At 31.9% G+C, this 22,072-nt stretch overlaps 1 protein-coding gene across 2 annotated transcripts in view; it reads right to left on the reverse strand.

Annotated features, from left to right (window-relative positions):
* LOC121116142 (putative receptor-type tyrosine-protein phosphatase mosPTP-1) overlaps positions 1 to 12,697 on the reverse strand; it is an 87,320-nt gene extending 74,623 nt beyond the window's left edge. For both annotated transcript variants that reach the window (XM_040710375.2, XM_040710374.2), the window contains exon 1: positions 12,347 to 12,697. The gene's annotated coding sequence lies outside the window, so the exon portion shown is untranslated. The remainder of the gene's footprint in view (positions 1 to 12,346) is intronic.
* Between the last annotated feature and the right edge of the window lie 9,375 nt (positions 12,698 to 22,072).

The raw sequence follows: 22,072 nt of genomic DNA on the forward strand, positions 1-22,072 counted from the left end.
TTTTTAAGGTATATGTACCAATTCTGGGCCGGTTCTTTACAACTACGGAGTTATTATAAAATAGTGGTTAAAATTGTTTCAACTTAACAATGGCTAAGTGTAAAACCAGCAAAATCGACAGCTGACAACAAAGTGAAACAACAGCCGATAATATGGAGAGACGTCGAGTCGCAATTTTGGAACTTTCCGCGCTGGGAATAACTCCCACTAAAATTGCCAAGGTTCTGAACTGCAGCCGTACCACCGTTTACAGCGTGGTTGCCAAAGGGACTCCTGAGGCGACCACAAGATCTAAGTCAAGGCCTCAAAGGTCGGACGAAATGGTTGCTGCCGTGAAAAAGGTCACCGTCAGTGGCCTCTCCAGGGAGTTTCACGTCAGCAGAAGGTCTACAAAAGAACCCCTCGTCAAGCCTTCAAGCCGTAAAATTTAAAGGAGTGTCCGTTTTAAACTCGTACACCTCTATTATGAATATTATAAGGTTTGCTGATATAATTAATGAGTACAACTCCATCTGACCAATTAAGAGACATTAAAAAAAAAGTCTCGTGCTCGTCCATGTTATAACTTTTTTACAACTTAACAATGAAGTTTTGTCTAAGTTATTTTTTTACCATATAAAAACTCTTCCATGCTATTTTCGATCAAAATTTAAAAATACTTGTACTACGAAGCTCTCTAATATAGATGTTTTTTTTTGTTGTTTTTTTAAATAGGGTTCATTAAGGGGAGTAATCCTGCTTTGGACTCTCTATAAAAAATATGTATCCACTCAAAAATGATAATTTTATTAGTACATGCTCATTTAATTGATGATTCCTCATTTTTTCAAAAAATTATATATCTTTAGACTTATTTTGATTAAAGATAATCCGCAACTGCTTTAATGGGCTCTTTTTAAAAGAAAAAATATGTAACGACTACAACTGAAGTATGGTTTTATAGAGGGTAGGGATATATCCTTTCTTATCCTTTGACGTATCTCTTCAAGTTTCGGATTAAGTTCTATAAAGCCCACAAGGTTATGATGTGTGGCGATAACATAAAAGCAAACTGGGATACTTTTTCTCAAATATTACGACAGTATGATACACATATCCGTTGATATGTGAAGTATAATTTATATCAATTCAAAAAAGTAATAAAGTCCATTAGAAGTGGCAGTTTTTAAGGTTAACTAAACCTCATCAAAATTGGTTATTTGGTAACACTGATCCTAAAAGATACTGAGACGTCATGACATGAAAATTATTTTTAAAGAAGGGTGTATAAGTATTCCTGTTGCGAAATTAGCTGGTTAAGAACATGACTCACCAAATGAAATTGATTATATTAGTGATATCAAAATTCGATTTAGTGTTCAAATACCGCTGGATCAAATAAACTGAATATGTAAATAATATGATCTTGAAAAAATTAAACAAATATCAATCATATTAATGACTTGTGGGACTGTTTTTCAGTAGTTTAATATTGTATTTGACTTGTTAAAGAATCCTCTTTGGCTGTTCATTGAAGTAAAAAACTTTTAATGCGGTTTTCTCTGCTTCATCTGAAAAATGATAACCTTTTTTTATATTATTGCCACACATATATGGTCGTAATTTTTGAGTTTTTAACTAAAATCCATGTCCATTTTTGAGAAGAAAAATGTTTTTGCTTTTTTTTAATTGATAATAATTGAAGATTTTTATAATTTTTAATATTTTTTAAGCTCTTCCTAAATAGATTCATATTTTAAAAAAAAGTTATTGATAGAAATTCCTAATTTTTTGATTCAAATTAACTAAAAAGACAATTATTGATTATGTTTATAAACTGCTTCACCCTCTGTTAGTGAGCATCCTTCTGTAACGTAGTTAGTGAACTGGTGTAAAACGTTACACACAATATTAAATTCGTAATATTTCCAAAACTATTTCAATCATTTTGCACTTGTAAATATCAATTAAAATGAATAGAAATGAAAGGTATTTTAAAACATTAAATTTGTGATTGTTATAATTTTATTATTTATGAAAATGTCTATAAAATATTAATTCTTTATAATAAATTTTAGGTGCCAAAAATTTAATTTTGAATTTTAACAATAATAGTATATAGATATATTGAATAACAGTTGATGTTACATTAGTAACAACGTAATTATCTTAAATAGCTTATTTGCAATGTGGGAGCCCAAAACTTGCTGTCACAACTCATTACGATAATATTCTCATTATTTTAAAATACGAGGTTCATTACGCAAACTAAGGCCAACTTAAACAAAAATAGACATGTTTTGTTTTATTCCCATGTTTTAAAGTGTATAAATGTCGGGGTATCAACAAAACGTCAGTGCCAAGAAGGATGCATAGACCCTAGGCATCTTCATCCAGACTACCTAAGTAGTAATATGACGAACTTCTTTCCTGCCTCCATGTGACCCTCCTCCACCCTTGAACTCAATTGCAGGAGCTTAAGCATCTTGGTGGATAAATTCGCTCTGAGCTACCATCATGATAAAGTGCTACGGCTTAGACATGCTCTTCATCGGCAAGAGTTGTCAGTTTGTTCGTTGTCGTTGTCAAGGCTGTTATTGCAGATTTCAGTAGGCAATCAAATGACTGCCAGAACAAAAGAAAACCCCAATTTTATTTTTATCCCATGTCTTTAAGTTTAGAAAGGTCAGAGCAATAACAAAAAGGCCACGTCAGTAGCCAAGAACAACCCAAAATTGTGCAGTAAAAGTATGGCTGACTTCCTTCCATTATCATTTTGGCTTCCATTAGCCCTGACCTCTACCCCCTTGCCTTTACTGTTTAGGGTGGTATTGGTGAAGAATATTTGGTGCACTTCTTATCCAAATTTGGATTCACTCCGAGCAACCATCATGACAGTATGATATTCCATGAACACGACCTTTCTCGTCAACAGCTGCCAATCTATTCGGTGGGGTTTTAAGGCTGTTACTGCTTGTAAAGGAAGACATAATGAATAAAAAATTTACAGAACTAATTACTGTACTTAAGTAATTTACAAATTTGCTTTGTGTTGTCTTTGCTTGATTCCATAAAAATACTGTTTTAACATGTAACTTACTCATGTTACTGCAAGGCTTAGGATCCCACTCTGAGTAGAGTGTATAGAGAATATTTAATTAAATAGTAGAAATAATAAATAAATTATCATAATTTATACGTAGGAACATAACGAATTAATTTATAGTTAATTAAGAGTAATTATATTCATATATACTTCTACTCCAAATATAAAAATTAATCACAAAGTACTTATATGTATATTCCAAGTATTTTGAGACGAGATTTCCTACCTTTTCTAGGTTACTTACAATGACTATTATAACAGGTTTGTTAGAATATTAGGCTTTTGCTCTGTCAAAAAATAATTGGAATATATTTTCTATTTGAGATCAAAATTCTATGTTATATATATATGACTCGACCAGACCTTTGTTAGTGAACTGGGATTTCCTATACCTCAAATTCTATAAAACAATTTTAACTAGATTTTATTTTTAATTAAATGTCATCCAAGAGTAACTCTAAGAATTGTTCGTATATTATACAATTAGAACGCGTCGTAAACTCGGATACGAAGTACCCGGGTACGGTATAAGTAAACTTTTATTACTCGAAAAGATCTGATAGCCAAGCCGGCTTCTAGTATTCGAACTTTTTACAGATGTTAAAAAAATGCTCCAAGGAATTTCCCGTATCTTAAAAAGCTTCCCAATTTTGAATAACAATTTAATAGTTAACAAAAATGGCTAACAGCTTAAAAGGAACCAATTCAAATTCAACAAATTCCGAACATTGATTAGGAGGTGAGAAGCAGAAACATCAACAGCTAACAACAAAGTACTCATTACTTATATATACATTTTCTAATTTGACTTTTATAGGTCAAATGGAGTTGCAGTGATTCAGTATAAGTAAACATTATTGTATTGCATTTACCACATCTGACCTACGAATCTTCTTGGAAATTCATAAATAATGTATATTTTCACAGAGTTCAAGAGCATAATTTGTCCCAAGCGCGTTTTCCATTTAGAGACGTCGTTTCATAGTATATTTTTGGGTTTGTGAGATAACGCGGTGCCCGGGGTTATTTTATACGGTGTTATCTCACAAACACACACAAAAAAACGCATTATATATGGTTGTCAGCTGATGATGCTTCTTTTTCTTTACCTCTAAACACTGTTTACTTTGTATTGAATGGTCAATAATTGAGTAATAATTCCATAGTTGGAAGAATTGGCTAACTACCAACAGATTTTAGGCCTTTCTTTGGTTTCTTTTTGTATGAGAGGTTGCGAGATACAGTATAAGTAACATCTTGTCCAATGTTATTGTAACAATAATTACACCTTTGGGGTTTCATTGTTTTGGAATGATTATAAAGTTCGATACAAGTATTTATCTAATTTGGGTTTCGGATCTCACCATAAATTTATCCGAATATTTATGTCTGATCCGAGGAAACAAAGATCTGCTCTGTCTTTGTTGAAGAGTATGTGTTGCTTACTAAAGTAATATATGCTGTTTTGTTATATACCACATGCAACCTCATAATTTCTAAAGAGTATGTACTTATTTAATAAAAATATGATTCAAAAATGAAAGGTTAATTTTTTAAGTACGTATAAGAATGAGAAATTATTTATTGTTGAGACACAAAACTAATGTTCTTAAGATTAATTAAATAAGTTAATCTATTTTTTTTTTCACGTACTGAACTAACATATATACGAAGCATTTTAATTGACATTTACAAATGCAAAATGGATGAAATAGCTAAAAAGATATTATCATTTATAATATTATAATTTTTTGTCTATGTGGAGTACCTTTGGGTAGAACAGCCACTACATCACAACCAATCATCCAGATAATGTCTCAGCTTCACTGCGACATGTCTTCAGAACCAAAAAATCCAGTGACCACCACAGGCGAAGTCTGCCTTTCCTTTTTTTAAAGAGGAAGAAGTACCTCAATTCAGATCCTTACATCGAACTTCTGGATAAGAAAATGCTATCTTGGGCGAGAGAAAAGTGGAGGGACAACTTTTTTTTCACTCAAGACGGAACTCCGTGTCATTGCACGGCTAAAACCCCGGCCTTCCTGAGCAATAATTGTCCGAACTTTTGAACCTGAACACGTGGATGCTCTCTTCTCCAGACGCGAACCCCTTCGACTACTCTATCTAAGCGCGTCTGGAGGAAAGGGTGTGTGCTACTCCTCGCAGGAGTGTCCAGTCTTCCATCAAGGAGGAGTGGGCCAAGGTCGAGTATGACTAGATAATCCAGGCCTCCAAGGGATGTTGGCGTCGTATTGAGGCAAATATTAGAACTGAGGGATCACATATACAATAAAAGTTATGCCAAGTAATATTTTTATATGGTTTTTTAAAATAAATGCAATCACATAACCTTTTTTATTAATTTTACTAATGAAAAAATGAAAATAATCAAATATGTATCAATTGATATGATCAACCATGTATTTTAATATAGTTTCTTCGGTTTTAATACATTGACTTTGTTGGTCAAAACCTTCAAAAATACTTTTTAAGACCCTTATTTTCTGGTCACTTACTTTTTTGATCTGTAAATATGTATTATCAGTAAACAATTAGTAAGTGCATTTAAAAACTCAAAAATGTTATTTGTATAGCGTTTCACATATATTCTTTCATCAGCATTGTATACTCTAGGTCAATATTAAATTATTTCAGGGAATTTCCACGGGTTTGTTCATTAGATACTCATATATATACACACAGTACCAAAAAAAATTAAGCTTGTTTGAGCCAATTTGGGATATTTGCCTCACCTTAATTATTCTACAAACACAGAATGATTTTACGTCATAAACTAGGGGAGGGCGTTAAAGTCCAATTCAATTATAACCTTACTTTTTGATTGCAAGAGCATCTTTTAAACATTATAGAAGAAATATTTTTTTATTTCAGGCCAAAAACAACCACCCCCTACCCTTAATTATTTTTAAACACATGAATGTGAACTATTTTAATTTATATTCAAAGTAATAAAAAGAAACTTGGGAATATTGTGAACCATTAAAGCCATTTTATGCTTAAAACAATAGTTATGCAACATTTTAAGTTTATGAAGTATAGTTTAGAGGACATATAAATAGATCAAAGACTACAAAAAAATCAATTTCTTCTAAATTTTTCAGCGTTTGTAATAGGGTGTTCCATTTTTATGATGACCTGTTAAGTTGATGTTCTGTTGTATATTAATTATAGTCGAGTTTGTAAAGTGTCTGTCTTTAAAGAGTGTTTTTTTTTACCTCTATAGTCATTTGAAAATGACTTTTTCCTAACGACATTCTCTATTTCTAAAGGGATTCTAAAAGTTTCAATTTGAAAGTTATGTTGCTGAACTTTAGAATTTGAATTTTAAAGTCATGTTGTTGAATTTTAAAAGTTTCATTCAAGTTCATTTTCTCATGGAATACATAAGAATATGATCTTTTATTTTATCATTTTTGTGAAAAACACTTTGAATACTGAAACAATTGGGCTAAAACTCAGTTTTTTTTATTTTCATACATGACCCCCCTCCCCCCCTCCTTACTTATAGTATTTGAGGGAAAATGACGTTGACTCATTTTTTAGCCAATCATTCCTTTCATATTCAAATCATGTTAGAAAAAAAAATTATGCATGATTATTGCAGGTCTCTAGAATTTCATTTCATAATTGAATCATTGAATTCGAGATACATGGAAGCCTGATGACGTTATTTGTTTTATTTCCCCCACTTGTGTCATAGACACTTTTTCCTATATTTACCTTATAAATAGACATCTTTTAGTACTTAATTTGTATTTAGATAGTTTTTTCGTTTATAGTTCTTCAGAAATAAACATTTTAAACGATTTTCCCAGTAAGTAATGAGTTTTACTTTTTATAAATCTGTGTCAAAAATAATTATTAAGACAAAAATTTGTTATACAAACATGTGAGGAAGAGATATTTCTTTAAACTTGTGGTGTGGTGCTTAAAAAATATATATATCGCCAAATATTGAGACCGAATTTTACTATTGTTTATAGTAATTAAAAAAATTACTTTTTTGGGACAAAGAAACATGTAGTCTTTATTCCAGGTCTATAAAGCTCCAAGCCTATTTGAAAATTCATTATATACTAGCTGAATCTAACAGCTTCTCTTGTAACAAACAAAACTGAGTCATCTAATTAATCGAATTACTTCAAATTACACGCTAGGACTTGATGTGATAAGGTTAAAAAAAATCTTTTACATAAGTGCAGAGTGGAAAAAAATATCAGCTCAATTATCATTTTTAAGTGAATTGAAAGCAGACAAACTACAGATGTATTCGCTAATTGCAATTCGCAAATTATGTGTAAATTGTAATTTGTATCAAGACATTGTACTAATTAACTTTTCCACGTCTCAATACGTTTTATTAGATTACATCATCAGTCATTTTATTAATTACCAACTATGTATATATTGATGATATCATTTCATTTTGATATATTAGAATAATGCATCATTTATGTATTTAAAAGTAAAATATCTGTGATCACTTAGACTTTACTGTATGTCATAGAGTACGTCTTACCAAATAGTAATTTTTGTTAAAAATGAGACCATATTATGGATGAATATTCTATTAATGCATTATTTTTAACTCTAAATTCCTCATTTGAAGTTATTCATCTCATTTGGAGTTGTACTGAATTGTAAAAAAAAAGCAGGGTTTTTGAGTAAGAGTTGTTGGACTCGCATATTCTAGAATTTACAAAGATCTTCCTCCTATAATTTCCTCGTACAACCCCTAGCGGATAGCAACTACTTTAATATCATTCCATAAATATAATCATTACTAAGATTTTTCGGTCTGAAAATCCTAGACAGTTCTGATACCATTTTCATATTTAGTAGCCTGAACTAATTATGTCCAACAAAGAAGATTGCTTAGACTCGGCTACAAGAAAAATTCAGTCTGCATATTTTAAAACCAATTTAAAAGATGGATTGTGGATGACGCTCTGTGTTTTACAAAATTGGGAACATTGGTGCGTTCAATGACACCATATAAATTATAACGTTTTCTTAAATTGTATTTTTCCAACTCAAAAAGTCAAAATTTTGATCCACGTTTAAATTTAGGCTATAGCCTGAAATGAGGTTATGGACATAAATATTGGTTCAGAAAAAAATTAGGATGTCTCATATACTTTTTACATTCATTAGAAAGATGTATTATCCTGAAAATTGGCTTATTCTTCATCATTTATAGTCCCTCAATTAAACATTATTTATAGGGAATCGGAGATGTGTATACGAAATTTATATGAAACATAGTTTTAGATGTGTGTTATAACTATCGAGGGAAAAAAATATGATTTTAACGACGTGGCTCCTTTGGTCAGAATTGGGTCCAAATCCATTGCAAAATTACAAAATATGTTTTAAATGAAATTTATGAAAATATTATACTCCACAAAAAAATAGATTACGCTTCTCTCTATGAATTTTGTTTTGTAAAATGCGTTTATATTTTTTAATTAGATTTTTTTTTACTAATTTGTCAAATCCTATTTTTGATCATGTTTTTCAGCTGAAATTTTGTATTTCTTTTTCGCCTCTCTTTTCTCTTTTTGTGATAATTTAGAATATGGAGTGTCTACCTTTTTTAAAATGTTTATAATACTCTGACTGTCTTATAGTAATAAACTATTACGAATATATATAAAAAAAATTATCGAGGTGAAGTTTTTGAGAACTGGGTCCAATCATTTTCGAGTACAGGCTTGAAAAAATATATTTCATAGTATAAAATAAAATCCTATTTTACCAATTATGTAAGTTTGACTAGATCAATAATAATACAGTCAATTATTTTGAATCAGATAATGGTTGTCCTAATAAAAAATACATTCAAAAAGGTGTTATCTATGTAATTAGAACAATTTAGGTTCATACCATGCATAGTTATTAACATTTCAACTTCATCAATACCAATTATATTTCCCCTTTTTGATAGAATTTCCCCAGCAGTACAAAAGTGTATCTCCCATGGAACTGAAGTTCCTGGAATGTACAAGTATTTAATGACTTGCTCAAACAAGTTTGGAAAGGCATGTAGGGCATGACAACAAAGTTTATGAGGAATGACTCAACATGTAAAAAAAACTGGGCAGAGATAGGGCGGGATTTGCAAGCCGGATCTAAAGTAACTGGGGACGATATGAGCAAATTTGTACAATTCGAAAAGATCCAAGACCTGAACCATCTTGGGGTATTGTTAGTTTTATGGATCATAAAAATAATTTAGGGATTTTTTGGATCTTGCAAATTTTATAGTATTGTTTAATACTTAATCCTAATGGAAAAAAAAAGATAGTTGCATTTCTATTCCCTAATTTTAGTGCTTGGAGTCACATCTACATAAATAGCTGCATCAAATAGTTATTCCACATGGCCTTACCTCGCTACCACAAAAAAATCTATCTTCGGTATTTGGTTGTCAGGAGTCGTTATTTCTTCTTCTCTCTTCCTCAAAATCAGTGTTGTTAGCAGGGATTGGTTGGATACGAATTAGTTCTGATTAATTCCATAGTTGGAAGAATTGACTAAGTACAGACAGATTTTAGGGCTTTGTGTGTGTTTTTTTTTGTGTTTTGTTTTTTAAAGAGAGGTTGGGAGATACAGTACAGGTAACGACGTGCCCATTGTTATTGTTACAACAATAACATTTTAATAGTAATAACATTGAGTTATTCATTGCTTTGGCCAGAGTAATCAGTAACCATATAAACTTAATCCGGATATTATTTTATTAAGGTCCAAACTATAGATAAAATGTTCATAAAATTTATTTAAAGTCAAAGGGGTAATAGCAAATACTCTTAGAATAATCTACAAATCAAGAAAGACTCATCTTGTTTTGAGTCTTTTAAACCAATCGTGATATATATGGACTCAATAGACTTTTAAACTATATTATATTTCATTTTTTTAGTGTGTAAAGGGGGGGTTCTCCATCTTTTCACAACTTTTAAATATTTGATTCATTTAAAAATAAGAGGGAAAAAACTCCATTTTTTATCGATGATTATTTGTAATTTGAAACAACTGTATTATTCTGTGCATTTGACTGATTTTATAATGAAAAAAAAAGGCTAATAAAATTTGAGACAAGTATCTCTGTAATTTTGGTTTTGGATCTGGATCTGAATGCTTCATGCCCGACAATTAACTCAAATACATATGTCTAAAGATATGAACTGATCCAATAAAATGTGTATCTGTTCTATCTTTAGACTAAAGATAATATTAATCTACACTCGAATAATATTTCGAGTTTTAATCTTTTGAGTTTATTGCAGTTTTTCAAATAATATTTTGCGAGGCGAATTTGAGTCATGAAATTGATGACTTTAGTTAAGTTGAGCTTCTTTTGAGTTCAAGTAGGTTTCGAATCCAACACTAATAAGGCATATGGTGAAATCCTTAATACGATGAAGACAAATAAATGTTTTAAAAAGTCATGCTTCTTTTTCGCATATAAAAATTTAAAATAAAAAAATAAGAATCTCATTATTGGAATGGAAAATAAATTCAGGGATGTCCAACTCATTTGCATATTTAGTTAAACTCTCTCCTTTTTTTTTATAGAATGGAATAAAATGACTGAAATCTACAGGAACAAAAAAAGTAATGAGATGATGATTATAATTATTATACAGGAAGATATCTCCATGGCAAAGGGGGAGTACCAAGTTAGAAAGCAGACGGTATTCATTAAAATTTAGCCATCTTTTCCTTCAACAAAAAAAGCAGGCCAGATTGAATTTCTGAAAAGTATGTTTGGAGTACATTTTTATTATCCTGCTAATGATCGCCAAGTTTAATATCCAAATGATAAAAATCCATCTTCACAATGAAAAGTATGTTTGGAATACATTTTTATTATCCTGCTAATGATCGCCAAGTTTACTATTCAAATGATAAAAATCATCTTCACAAATAAATAATTAGAAGTTGAACGATCTAAAAAAAGTTCATTTCCGGGCTAATTTTAATCCAATAAGTCAAGTGTAGGCTTTGAATCGTAGATATTATACTTGGGTGTCTTATTTCATCCCAAAATTTTGATACAAAGCCCATCATTGATCAAAATAAAGTCATATGTTGCTAATTGCACTTAAATTAGTAGAAATTATTTCTCAAAATTAAATAATAAAAAATAATTTACTTTTGTAAATAACATATCGGGGCTAAGTCAAGTGTAGGCTACAAGCTATATGTTTAATACTTGTGTATCTTAACTCATCACAGAAATATAAATGCAAGGATAATTATGGACTGAAATATGTTACAAATTACACTTCAATTTGGAGAAATTCATCATACTAATTAAGTAATAATCAAGATTTAAAATAAAAATATCAGCTCTAAATAAAGTACTATAAATCAAATGAAGGCTCTAAACTTTAGGTAACATGCTTAAATATCTCAATGCATCCTAGAAATTTGAATTAAAAACTTACAACTGACCATATATAACAAATTGAACTTAATTACCATAAATTTTTTCTCATAATTAAATTATGAAAAAATAATTGATTTTATGTAGTTGAAAAGCGATATACTCAGGTTCAATTAAAGTGATATTTATCAATTAAGGCTTGTAGATCACAGGTAACATTATTGGATGTTAAAACATTTATCAGAAATTTGAATAAAAGACCTTATATTTAGTTAGTGATGCGCCGCGACCTAAATTTTGGAGTTTGAGTATTTTGAGTTTTAAAAAAAATATCTCGAGGAACTACAAGCTATACTCGTTCCTCGATGTATTACTCATTATTCTCGTTTGTACTGCACGTACAAATTTTGCCTGATTGATAATTTTGAGGTAATAAAGACAAAAACACATTGATTCAGGAGGACTACAGCCCATTCAGTGTAGCTCCTGTGGTCGCCCCTTACACGACCTTAAACTTATTAGATGCTAACAAATTTGTCAGTCAAAAAATAATATTTTGAATGGAATTATTTGGAAGAAAACATATTTTTTGACGAGTTATGAGTAAATAATCGAATTTTTGTGGTTTTTTTTTTTTTCGTGTGTGTTTACTTCATAAAGCTCGATTACCAATTTGTGAGTTTTGCTCGTGACACATCACTATATATAATTAATGGAATTATGTCCATGGAATATTTGGTCGTTAATAATTACGATGGAAAAAAATTTATAAGTTGTCCTTTTCTTAATTCTTGCTCAAGATTGTTTTTATGTTTATTTTTCATTTAATTAATAATACGCCTTACCATAGTCTGGGATCTTTCCAAAACAGCTTTCCCATGAAAATAGGAGTATCATTAGTGTCAAAGACTCGATTCGTCCCATTTCCGCTTGTACTGCGATCTTGATCACCCTTCTTTTTATAAAGTATTTTGAGAATATTTAACGTCTATTAGTGAATATGAGGGCTTTCTAAGTGTAAGGCTCTTGGATAATGATCATTTTTGAGCTCTTTATTTTTTTTATGGATCACAATTGTATGAATGTTTCACAATCAATGACAGATATATTCTTCTCTGTCACGCACCTTTGAGGTCTTAGAGTGTACTGAATGTATATTTTTTACAACTACAATTTCTACTAGAGTAACAACTACTGTAAGAAGAAAAAGAACCAAGGGAGAAGCGGTAAGAGAAGGAAGAAGAAGAGGGTAAAAGCCCGTTTTGAGGGAGCACACGCTATTAAATTTCTTAGTTGTATATTAATAGTTATATTAACTTAAAAACATAAGGAGCGGAAAATGGGAAAAGCGACACAGATATTATTGTAAAAAAAAAAGAGTTGGGCATTGAATTAAAAAATACAAATATGAAAAAAAATCATCGATTTGATAAACTCGTCTTGTTGGATACTCATTTAGAGCTACTGATAACCCATTAAAATCTTCATTACGGAGCCAAAATGCATACTATACTTAAGAAATAAATGTAGAGTTCGCCAACAGCCTGCTTCACCTATCAGGATTTGAAATAAAACTAAAAGGAGCTAAAATAGCGTGAGAGTTTGAACTTACATTACATAAAATGGAAATCTTTTGAAATTTTATCTAAAAGAACTCATTTATAATATTTAAATGACATAAGACGTGTTTAAGATGTTGAAAAAAGGTAATATCATCTCTCTATCCACCTGTTTCATTAATCCTTGTTTTATTATTGCTAACTTCCTTCAATTATTCATAATTGCTCATCAACTTAGTATTTAGTATTTGGTGTATTACTTAACCCCTGAAGTTTTTCGACCATAACAACCCCTATAATGTTTTTTTTTTCTAAAAAAAAAATATTTTTTGTCACACTTTTTTTAATGTAGACCAAATTTTACTAAATGACCGATCCAGACCAAATTAGTTTGTTCTTATAAAAACATTAAAGATCTCAGACCGGTCTGGAATTTCAAGATTAAACCCCAACAATCGCGTTTACAACAAACAAAATTTTATATTTAGTGGAGCATGAGGCTCCGTTACGAAATCTTTCAAAGTTTGACCCTTTTCGAAGGATACTCGAAATGAAGATGAACATTAATCCATACACAATCAATCTCTTTTTCAAAATGTTTGCTTTTAAAATACTTACAAGTTATTGAAGTGCTTTAATTTAACTTTTTTTTGAAAAAATAATATTAAAGGAAAAAGACCATGCAAAAATAATATTGCGAAATATTTAAAATGGCTCCCCAGCCATGCTTGAGGTTTGATTTTTTCAATTTTTTGTTATAAGTTTAACTTACTTATATACTATGATTTTGCAAAAGATTATAGTGGTATTTAAATGGAATCATCTTCATTTAGACCTATAATTGAAAAAGGTCATATTCATCATAATAGTAAATTTGTTATTTTCCTTAAAAATAATTAATAAATTTTTATAGATTACCGAAATTTAATGTTCTTAAAAAAAGCGAAAAAATTTAAATAACCATAATTTTTTTAAGTCATTAAATATAATTTTCGACAATTTTTTAAGGACTTTTTGGAGTATTTTTACACTTTATTAGGTTAGGAACAACTTTTTGGCAAAAAAAAAATTCATATAAATAAGGCTTCTGAATTATTCATAATAATCATTTAGCGTAACAAAGAAAATAAATTCGAATCTCCACAATTTAAATATATTTTTTGCAAATTTTTCCTTTTCCCAAATGAGTAACTTACTCTTAAATTCTATAAAATAATTTGTCAGAGTAAAAATAAGAGTCAAATGTATTGTTTTTCACATTTTTTAAAGTGCATAGCTACAAATTCAGTAAGGGTTAGTCTTTTTCACTTTTTTTTCAATTATAAATTTTTATCTTAACAGTTATTTCGGACAAAGAGACAGTGAACGACTTCTGCAACCACTGAATTGTGGAGAAGACATATAAGAGAAAAGCCAACAAGTTCCAGAGTGATAAAAAACGTCCAATCCTTATTCCTTGTAGGCCTGCATTGTTCCTCAAAGTCATTTCTTGGTACTCCGATTAACGCTCTTGCAAAAATGCGCCAAGTAAGCCGTGCCACAATCACTAGGGCCATAAACACTGACCTCGGGTTGAATTAATACCCCCTCTACAAAAGACATGTAGGGTGTATGTGGACAGGTACTGCGAACTCCGGTCTGACCAATTATACCTTTGACAAAAGATAAGGCCAATGAAGGATATATGATCCCATGAATTACTTCTTTTTGTTGGAGTTAGAGAGGAAGGTCTCTGCCAATTCACAAAACAGCCCCAGCTTCTTGAAAGCCTCCGTCATCAAGAACCTGAACAAAATCTCCCCGAGGACGTTGTCAAGGCCCACTAATCCGTTAGCCCTTGTATCGAGGGAATGATTGGCAAAAATGGCAAAAACATTTTATGACTTTTTTCTTTTGCATTATTAGAACTTGTTTATAAAATTTGCAACCTCTACTTACTTCCCTTATTGATCAGGATGCAGTTAAAGTCTGCATTTACCTGAACGACCCTGTAGAAGGTCATAAATAAGAAATTTGCATTTTTTTATAATGTACTGATCCAATGAATATACATTTTCAATTGCATTTAGGAAGTTTTTGAGACAATATACAGGGTGTTCACGAAAAATTGGAACTACTTTCAACTTCATCCAGATCCATAATGTGGATATTCGGGGTTCAGTCAAACTAATATAAAAGGGTTGCGTGAAGAATACACTATAACTTCCACCACAATAGTTTTGAAAACAAACAATAGTCATCATGGAACAAGCAAGGAGAGACGCCATCCTCGAATTGGCTCGCGCAGGAAACAAGCCCTCTGCTATCTACAAGCTTCTTAACTACCCCAAGACCACGGTGTACCGGGTCTTCAATGCCTGGGAGGTTGAGGGGGAGGTCTGCTGCAAGGCCCACAACATGAGAAGTGAACGAATCCGCACACCCCACTTCCTTGAAGGCCTCTGGAAGTCCATCAAGGCTTCACCGGGGACTTCCTTGTCCAGGTTGGCCAAGAACCATAGAGTAGGCAAGCAGTTGGTTTCCAAGGCTGTGAATGCGGACCTCGGGTACAGGTCATACCGAATGGCCAGACAACACATCCTCACGGCATCCATGAAGGCCACCAGGCTCACCAACGGTAAGCGTCTCCTCAATGACCTGAAGAGCCATGGAGGAATCTTCTTCTCCACCGAGAAGAACTGGACTGTCGATAGAAGCTACAACGTCCAGAATGACAGGTGGCTGGCCAAGGAGAGAGAAAAGGTCCGTGCGGTCTTCACCACAAAGTTCCCAGCTTCCGTGACGACCCTGGGTGTCATCTGCAGCACCGGTGAGGTGATGCCTCCTTTCTTCTGCAACCCTAAGGAAAGGGTTAACGCGATAAGGTACTGCAAAGTCATAGAGGAGCTCGTCATCCCCTGGATGAAGGATACGGCCGCTGCGAGGGAGTTCATATTCCAACAAGACTCAGCACCCGCACACATCACCATGAGGACCACTAACCTCTTCAACTCCCACGACATCACTTTCTGGGATCGGAACACCTGGCCCTTCAACTCACCCGACCTCAATCCGTGTGATTACTATTGGTAAGGGAAGTTGGAGAGGGAGGTGTGCAAGGTCAGCCACAAGAGCTTCGTTGCCCTGAAGGGCTCCATTACGAGGGAGTGGAATGCTGTCGATTCTGCGGAAGTCATCCGGGCATGCAATTCCTTTAAGGGCAGGATGGAGAAGATGGTGGCTGCTGAGGGAGGACATGTTGAATAAATTTATTGTTCAATATCATGTCGAACTTTTTCATATTAACAAATACACTCCAAATTCCATTTTTATCAAGCAGGTTGAATTTTAAGATAGTTCCAATTTATCGTGGACACCCTGTATTGTCAAGCTGCTCAAATATATGCTCTCAAAACGCATGTATAAAAAAATAATTTATACGGTGTTTAAGGTTTAAAGACAATATATATTATATATATACAATTTACATTGGATAAGTTTTTTAAAAGAGACAGGTTATCTCTTGGGAGATGAAGAAATGAAATGATAAAAAATGAAATAAAAAAATAATTTGACCAAAGAATATTTAAGAAGGACATTTATGTCCTTCAAAAATGAAGGATTTTTGTCATAGATAAGACGGAAATCTTTTTTATTATTTTACCTTAAGCATTGAATGAATCTGAATCATCAAAATTGTTCAGATGTCATATATATCTATATACATTAGACTGTCCTGTTTCTGGGCTAATGCTTTTTTCCCCAGCATAAGGATATGATCTGCTGGGGACATTAAAAAACTGGTGTTGGTAAAAATTGAGGCCTTTCAGGCCATTTTCAGCATGTTGCCGTTCTACAGAGTGGTCCTTTGAAATATGAACACTTACTAATTCAATAATTAATTAATGTTGAGTAATTTAAATTTCTATTCGCTTACAAAACAAATTTAAAGTTTTACCTTCAAAAAGAGAGCCTAAAGAAGGAGGTTTTCGGAGGTAGATTTTTCCTTGAAAATTATGATCATAGAATCATAAAAAGCTGAGTTGTAATCTAACTAGAATCCCAATTGGTTATAATTATTTGATACCATATTAGAAAATGAGCAATTTTCACACAGAACAGAGCAATTTTTCTCAAAAAAGTTGAAGTGAACAATTTTTTCATCGATTGAGTGATCGCTCTCATATCCTTAATCTAATGATCAGTTAATTAAAAACTAGTTTGGGCTATTTCACAGAAGTATTAAAAATGTTGTTGTGACCTAACTGATTTGGATAAACTGCATCAATGTAGAATACTTACAAGGCGCCAATGATAGCATCATTTTCCATATAGTTATTCAAAGAGTTTTGCAAATTTAAAATTGTGAAAATAAATAAACAAAATTGTTTTTTGTAAATTAGAAATTGGAGCTATGAACTGATGTTCATAAATTGCAATAATAAAAACTCAAGAGCTGAATCTGTCAAACCATTTTTGTTAGTGCTACAACACATAATATTGACTGACTGGACTTCCAAGAACCCTTTAGAATCTCACCTCTAGAATAAAACTGCGTCTACCCCGCTATTCCTTTTATAATCTGATTGTCATACATTAAGATACATGAAATTATTTTACATGACCTTTATATATTTGATTTTTTGATGTTGTTTTTTTATAAAATAAGATTTTTAACTACATTTATTAAAAGGCTCCTAAATACTAAATGAACTGAGACGTCATTTTACGAGTTTTCTAAATAAAACCTAATGAAAGTGGTGCAATCAAAAATTATTCAAAATAATGTTTGTGTTTTAAGTGAGTGGTTCTTAACCTGGGATGATTGGAGGTATTGTGCTCTATTAGATATTATATTAATAATAAATAACTATTTTTTGTTTAATACTCATTGTAGTACCCGGCATTGCTTGGAGTAATGATGAGTTGGCTAAAGACAATTTTAGCTTAAGACCGATCTTTAACAGTCTTTTATAACAAATACGTTTCAGCTGTTGAATTTTCATCAACGGGCGCTCTCCTAAATCATTATTCATAATAAGTTTGTGCATTAATGCTCAATAAATCATGGTGATCATAGTACAATTACATAACTATGGAAGCTTTAATGACGGCTGAAACCTCAAAAAAATACTTTATTTTGGTGTTTCTAGAAAGGCGCTAATTAAAAATTACTCACTTTCCCAAAACTTTTTTTATAGTTCCATAAATAAAGCTTTAACTAATAAATATTTGTTGCACTTAGAATACATCAATATTAATAAAACAAAGTTTGTATATTTGAATAAAAAAATGTAATATCCTTGACTTATTTTTGATCTCAGAAATAACAATGTTGTCATTGTAACGATATCTTGCTGGTATTTTGTATGTAGCATCGATCGTTGTATACAGGGTGCACTGTATATAATACACCTTGATATATAGCAGATGCATCTTTTTTGATCGAAGAAGTAGCAATCTTGTCATATTAATGAAATACTGCATGGATAATAGATATAGCATCGAACGTGTTTAGCTAAGATTTCAACAGGTAGCGCTATAGAGACGATGGTACTCCCTGGCTCATCAGTCGTAACGTCATATTATTATTTTTTTCTCAGACTTATATAATTTATTCTTTCATTATTAAGGAGAAAACATGTATCATCTATATATTGTGTAACTACGTGTAACTGTGCTCATGTAAAACCGTAAGTAAAACTGAGTAGTTAGTTGGTAGCTCTTTTCTAAATTTTTAAGCAGAGGTTGTCTGTAACTCTGGTCAATAGTTGGTACTACAGTTAGTTCTAAATAAATATGTAATTAGCCTTAAGAATATTTTTATAATCAAATAATGAAAAAAATGTATATCACGAGAAAGAATGTACGAGAATGGATGCCTGCAAGTAGTCAAGAGTATTATATGTGCCTTTATTGAGCTTTCAAACCCCGTAGCCTCACATATAGGAGTGCAAAGGGTTCGGATCTGACGAGCTAGGAAGGCACATTTTCTTTGCCCAAAACATATAAGTAATAAAAATGCTGATTTACGGGAATATATCCGGTCCTAATAACCTGATTTGGACAAATCACCCCAATTTAAAACTCTAGCATGACAATGGATCAGTTAAAATTAGTTTAATTTCTCTAGCATCATTATCTATTGAGTTATTTGCGGGCTTGGGCGTGTGCCCAGCAAACAAGCAGGCAACAGTGGCTTTATTCAACATTTTTATTCGGAGAACATCACCAGGATTTCGTATTTTTCTTTACAGTTTTGTTAGATGAATCTGATCTTTCCACTTTGATAAGCATAGATGGCAGGGTTGCTAATATATTAAGGTCTAAACTTGTTCTGATTATAAGATTCTAACATTGTATGGGATACCCTATCTTTAATGAGATTCTTAACGACACAACTTTAGTGTGAAGTCATAGAAACAACCCCATTTGAGACCTAATATGACCTACCTAGAGATATTGTTGCTTTTAAGGGATTACGTGTGGATTGTGTCTCTATGACATGATGGTTAAATTACCTTAAAGTTACTCTAATTAGTCATATATTTCACCCCTCTCCGACTACAAAAAAAACATAAAAACAATGTGTAAGAAAGTTAAGTGAATGAATTGAAATTCAAAACCTAGGTAACTAATATCGTCAGGGTTAATTTTTAATTCTTTTAAAACAAAATATATGAATATATTTATAAAAATATTCATCACTCTATTTACAAATGAGGAGGAGGAGGAAGCGAACGAAGGAGGGGTTCTGAGAGTTTCTGTTGTCTTCGAAGGGGCTTACATATGTATGAGTAGATTTGTAGATTTTTAATTATATTCAAAACTATATCTGTACGTCTAAAGAGCCAGAGAGATTATGCTAATCAATCTAAAAAAACACATTTGATTTATTCATTTGACATGGTGAATGTTTATAATATGTACTCGTAGTTTCATGACTCGAATAGTTTTTGACAAAATTAATTTTCTTTTGTTTCTTTGAAGGGAATACCGCATGTAATTCAATCCTTTGGTTTTCTTTTCAAATTCATTTGTGGTTGCCTCATTAACACTCTATTGTCAGGGGCTAACAGATAAATCCAGACAAGGTTTGACTTTATCAAAATTAATAGCCAAAGGAGTAACATGATCAATGTCCACGGACTTTAGTAACATGATCAATGTCCACAGCCTCTATCTAACATCATAAACATAAAATAAATTTTTACTTAATTCACCTCCACATCCTGCTACCGAGGGTTCAATCCTGTACATGAAGATGGAACAGGCATCGGTAAGATCCAGCTTCTTGGCATCACGCACAATATTGGCCTGGAATGCATTCAGAGAGGGGTAGTACAAGACAAAGGCCTTGCGCTCGAACTTCCCTTAGACGTAAAGGTCAATGGGTTAATATCGGGGGAGCTGAGGGCAGGTTTCGACGTTTGAGAAAAGTGGAGCATTGATCATGAGTCAATCTTAGATAATTTGGATCAACTACAGGCGCCTGGGCGCACCTTGTTCATTCACGGGATGATAGAGTTCTTAAGGATGTTCAAACCAGACCATAGAAGAGCACTGTGGTTAATTAATTGTTTTTCTAGCCTCGTAACATTAGTATGAATCCGTCCTCACTCGAGACAACACCGACGACCACGATGCATGTTCTTCTTCTTTGTGACTACCTTGGCCTTGTTCTTGACGTCACTTTCATGGTTACTGTTGATATTTTCTTGGTAAAATTTATTTGCTACTCATCTTGATGAAGTCAAACTTTTTTTTGTTTATATATGTTAGACCTTGTACAATATATACATGGAATACAATATTCACATGTGGTATAAGTACTTATAGTGTAAGTTTAAGACGAGTCTCAAGTAATTGCTATGTAGTTTCGAGTGCTGGAATATATTCAGCGAGTCTATGACTATTTTTTTCTAGTCCATTTCAAGTCCACAGAAAGAAAAAAGTATAGATTCTAAAGAGTTGAAATAATTTTCGTGTAAAATTTGTGATCTACATACATAGTTATAGAGTTAAAGTATAGAGCCTTTAAAATATTAATTCGAGTCAAAGGGACTAAATCTCCGCATATATTTTAAGGCACTTTCAGGACTACCACGTTTTTGAAGAAAATGCTACTTACTTTTTTTCCATTTTTGCCTCGCATTCGCTCGCCGTCAGTTACTTGTTTCAACACAAATTAATATTTTTTTGAACGACTTCTTCAGTAGCAAAATCTGACAAAGTCATTTATATATTGTCTTAAGGAAGCTTTTTCCTTAGGGAGGGTGGTGATTGATTAAAACAAAGTTAGATGATAAAAACTGCCTCAAAATAAAAATATATAATTTAGACATTTAACTAGAAGTATAATAAACACAAGTTCAATTATAAATCCAAATTGGTTTTTTCATCGTAAGAGTTAATTTATAGACACATCAATTTTATTCATTTGACAAAGTGAATAAATATATATACTTGTCGTTTCATGGCTCGAATAGTCTTTGACTGAATTAATGTTCCTTTGTTTCTTTGAAGGGAATAACACATGAAATTCAATACTTGGTTTATTTTTCACCAATCATTCGTGGTTGCCTCATTACCACTGTCATGTATGAATAATATATACGAGGGTGGTTTTAAAAGTTTACAGCCTAACAAAAGTACAAGACATTTTTTCCGAGCTTTTTTTTATATTTTTCAACATTAGAATCCTTATTACTCTGCACAATTATCTTATCGATCCTCCCATCTCTGTAACTCGTCTAAATTATATTCGGCGTTTTTCTCTATAAAATAACTGTTCATGAAACACTTTTTATTTTTGCCTCAATTACTCCAAGTTAGAATTAGAATATAAGTTAAGTTAGAATATATTTAAAGACTACACATTCGAAAAGAAATATTTAATGATAGCTCAATACTCGATTTTGTCAATTTTTACAAACCCATCTCACGCAAACGACTCTTACAAAACAACTGACCATCCAAAATGATCCTAACTTTGGTGAGTAACTATCAACAGATGCTAAACAAATGTAACTA

The sequence above is a fragment of the Lepeophtheirus salmonis genome, chromosome 4 (assembly GCF_016086655.4).
Source record: "Lepeophtheirus salmonis chromosome 4, UVic_Lsal_1.4, whole genome shotgun sequence".
In the NCBI taxonomy this organism is placed as follows: domain Eukaryota; kingdom Metazoa; phylum Arthropoda; class Copepoda; order Siphonostomatoida; family Caligidae; genus Lepeophtheirus; species Lepeophtheirus salmonis.